The sequence below is a fragment of the Geospiza fortis genome, unplaced genomic scaffold (assembly GCF_000277835.1).
Source record: "Geospiza fortis unplaced genomic scaffold, GeoFor_1.0 scaffold275, whole genome shotgun sequence".
Classification (NCBI taxonomy): Eukaryota; Metazoa; Chordata; class Aves; order Passeriformes; family Thraupidae; genus Geospiza; species Geospiza fortis.
In genome coordinates, this window is record NW_005054341.1 from 3,326,419 (window position 1) to 3,330,468 (window position 4,050).

Consider the following 4,050-nt stretch of genomic DNA (forward strand, 5'->3'; position numbering starts at 1 on the left):
CAGGAACAGGGGAAGGGGAAAGCACAACTATCCTTGACAGCAGCAGGGAACCTTTCAGGGGGAGCAGCAGTCCAATAAAACCCTTTCCAGGTAACAACCATGGTTTGCTGCTTTATTCACAGAAAACTTCAGTGAGTCCCGAAAATGGCTGTTGGTGAGTCTGAGGTGTGCTTTAAAACAGTGGAAAACTGAAGGGAGGAGAGCTCCTTCAGTAGCTGAGAACAAGGCTGGAGTGTTATTTCTTGTTTGTTTGGTTGGTTTTGGGTTTTTTTTTTTTTTTTTTTTTGTCTAGTACTTTAGTTAAGTTTCAGTGGTTTTCTATATGTACAGCTTCTTAGCTTTTAGACACAAGGAAACAAATTTACCTTTATTTTAAAAGCCTACAACTACACAGTACTCAAAGTACTATTTTGGTATATTTAGTTATGAGTTCTAACATATTCTTTTTTACCCTTAGGAATTAATAAGGGCTGGAATTTTTAAACTGGGGTCTATAGTGCACTTTGAAGAGGTCTGGGAAGTTGTTCTCTCTTTTTTTGGGTCTGCTTAAAAGAGTTGTTTGTAGGAAAATGTATTAAATCCTGTTTATAACACCAGATTGTGTGGCTGCTAGGTAGATGAGGAATCACCTCAGGAGAGAGGTGCTGCTCTCTGAAACAGAGATGCTTTGTATCAAAAAATAATCTAAACTAGAAAAGTTTGAGAACACTTGATCGATGGCTTTTTGCTCTTAGGAACATTGATCTTCAGTGGCTTGAAATACTATTGTAATTTTTCAATTTACTATTCTAAAATCCAGATTTCATAAACATATGATTATCTTTCCATTATGATTACTTATTGCCTCCAAGGTCTACAATGCTTTCCTGTAACATCTAAATGGAAATGGGATTAGGATGAGATTCTGTCACTCAGGGGATTTGTGGGAAAAGGTGGATATGTGCACAGAAAAGGTCATTTCTTAGGGGCGAGATGAATAAAATGACACTGAGTTATGAAAAAGGACAGCAATAATGGTATTAGCCATTTTGCATGGGTTTAAACAGATTGTTTTTTGTTGGAGACACTAATGCTGGAGAACAATGCACTGTTATTTTCTTGCCTTTCATAACATCCTTAAATAAATAAAAAAATCAGCTCTTAAAAAATCCACATTATTTCAATGCGGTTCCATGTGCATTCTGACTGATGAATGCACTTTCTTTCTGACTGTTTGTGGGATGACTTAACTAACAAAATTTAGCCCAGAAATTGGTGTTTTGCTCTGTACCCTGCTTGTTTTGCCACTGGAGCCATGATTTTATTGATGGCTTAACTGGCTGAATATGATATTTGAATGGACAAGTAATTAATAACATACTCCATTATGATTCTTCGGGCAAACAATAATTGTAATTAAATTGGTATATGTGGCCTGTGGCTGAGAGATCAGATCAGTGCTCCTTTCCCTTGAGGAGCAGAGCTGTCCAACTTCTCACTGATCTTGTTTTTCAATTTTTCTGCTTTAAAAATGCTGGTCTGCATGCCAGCTCAAAGTAACATGATGCTTCTTCAAGTAATTGCATTTTTTTTTACAAAGTTTCAAAGTGTGCAGCACATACAGTGTAAGATAATGATTAATGTTTTCTGGACTCCAGTAGTAGAATATTTTATGCTTCTGATCTTATGGTATTTTTATTTAGATGCATTACTCCATAAATGCACTTGGCTAAAGGGACTTGACATTTTTTTAATGCCAGAGACTCAGATAAGCATGGCCAAAAAAAGAAGAAAAAAACCCCTTGCCTTCAGTTTTGCACTCGATGCAATTAAGAAATGATCAGTGGACCTGGTAAAGTACAGAGCTACTTCACAATTAAATAAGGTAATTTCTAGTGCAATGCATACTGAGAGAAAACAGCTCAAGAGCAGAAATGTTTTGGTCAAAATTAAATTAATAGATAACACGAGGGATACAAATTGCTATGAAACACTGGATTAACTGCTCGTGGTGAGCCATGCTGGGTAGTGAAATGCACAGGAACAGCTTCAGGGGAGCAAACTACACAAGGGCTGAACACAGTGGTATTTAAAACCTGATTGTGCATATGTTTAGAAAATGTTTCTTGCCTTGGTACATGCACAATCTTGCATTGTCCAAGGTTTTCTGGAGCAGAAAAGGGTGAGTAAAACAACATTGTTGCATAGAACTGGATCTTTCTTTCTCAGATACGCTGATAGTTTGCTGGAAGTCTGGAAATCACCCGTGACACTTCCAAGGTATAAAAAAAAGTTAAACAGTGGTAAGAATATATGTTTAGTAGCACATATTCCTGAAAATTTTACCATGATGAGTTTACATGTCAAATTTTGGGCCTCTTTCCCCTATCTATTGCCTCCTAGTGCATTCTATATTATATATCCAATAGCCTCTACAACAACATAAAGCTGCAAAGGCTTTCAGTGCTTTTGACTCTGATTTCCATGCAATCCCTGTGAATGGATCTCCCAAGCTAAGGGAACAGGATTTAGCTGCAGGTGTAAACATTTGTGTGGTTTTCTCTATTTCTCTTTCAATCCACCTTCTGTCCCATACAGGTACAGTTGCTTGTGCCACACACCTCTTAGGTGACTGTGGTAAGTCACCTATCTCTTCATAAAACTAAATTTTCTTCCTCAAATATATCTAATTAGGCAAAAATCAGTGTTTTCTTTCTTAAACATGCCTATTTGTGTGGAAATTGACTCTGGCATGATGCTCAGTCTCAGTGATGTGCAAAGTTTCAATGCCTTCCAAAACACATGCAAAATACCCAAAGTTTTAAGTTTCTCTCCTCAGGCTTTCCCACTTACTGTGGCTGCCAGGTCCTCGCAGCAACCCACCCAGAAAAGAGAGGAAGGTTTTTATCCCAGCACCTGTGAGAGGGCAGAAGAACTATTGTGACCCTAAAAGTGTTATGGTAGGAAATGTTGACCCCTAAAAATGAATGCATAAATCGAGTAACCCCTTGCCCTGGGTGACACAAAAGTCTCCATGACACAGCCAGATGACTACTATGGCCCTTACTTAACAGCTAGTCCTTACTTAATCCAGTCCCCTCAGGATGTGCTAAATAGCGAGGAAACCCCTGCTCTGCTCTAGGGAAGTTGTGCTCCTTCGGCACTCTGGAAAAGACGCTCCTCAAACTAGCAGGAGCCCCTCCTTGCTGAGGGAGAAGACCGGGCTGCTCCTCGAGGTTCTCTGGAAGCCGCGGGAGCTCTCCCTCAGGGTTTCCCGCCCTCGGGACGCGCGCGCGCCTCCCCTGAGGGTGCTCATCCCTCAGCGCCGTGCGCTTCTCCCCTCAGGCGTTTGCTTCTCCCCTCAGGTGTTCAGCTCTCCACAGGTGCGCTCCCCTCAGTGGCACGAACCTCACCCCTCGAGTTTGTTCCTCCCCTCAGGTGTGCTCTCTTTAGCGGCACAACCCTCACCTCAGGTGTGCTCCCCCTTCAGGCGAGCTTCCCTCTCCTCAGGTATACTCCCCTCAGCTACACAACCCTCACCTCAGGTACGCTCCCCCCTCCTCAGGGGTGCTCCCCTCAGTGACACCACCCTCCTCTCAGGTGCGCTTCTCCCCTTAGTGACACGTTTGTCCCCTCAGGTGTGTTCCCCCCCTCAGGTGTACTCCCCTCAGCGGCACAACCCTCACCTCAGGTGTGCTCCCCCTCAGGTGAGCTTCCCTCACCTCAGGTGTGCTTCCCCTCAGATGAGCTTCCCTCACCTCAGGTGTACTGCCCTCAGCAGCACAACCCTCACCTCAGATGTGCTCCCCCTCAGGTGCGCTCCCCTCAGTGACATGCACCTCACCCCTCAGGTACGCTCCCCCCTCCTCAGGTGTACTCCCCTCAGCTACACAACCTTCCTCTCAGGTGTACTCCCCCCTCAGGTGTGCTCCTCTCCTCGGGTGCTCTCCTCTCAGGTGCGCTCCTCCCCTCAGTGACGCGCTCGTCCCCTCAGGTGCGCTCCCCTCAGCGGCACCCGCCTGTTCTCAGGTGCGCGCCCGCCTCAGCGTCGCGCGCCGCCCGCCCCGCGCC

The 4,050-nt window shown here is 44.3% G+C and overlaps 1 long non-coding RNA gene across 1 annotated transcript in view; it reads right to left on the reverse strand.

Annotated features, from left to right (window-relative positions):
• Positions 1 to 2,848, reverse strand: part of LOC115948021 — a 4,463-nt gene extending 1,615 nt beyond the window's left edge. Inside the window, exon 1 of the long non-coding RNA XR_004081875.1 lies at positions 2,833 to 2,848. This is a non-coding gene — a long non-coding RNA (uncharacterized LOC115948021). The remainder of the gene's footprint in view (positions 1 to 2,832) is intronic.
• Positions 2,849 to 4,050: the final 1,202 nt, after the last annotated feature.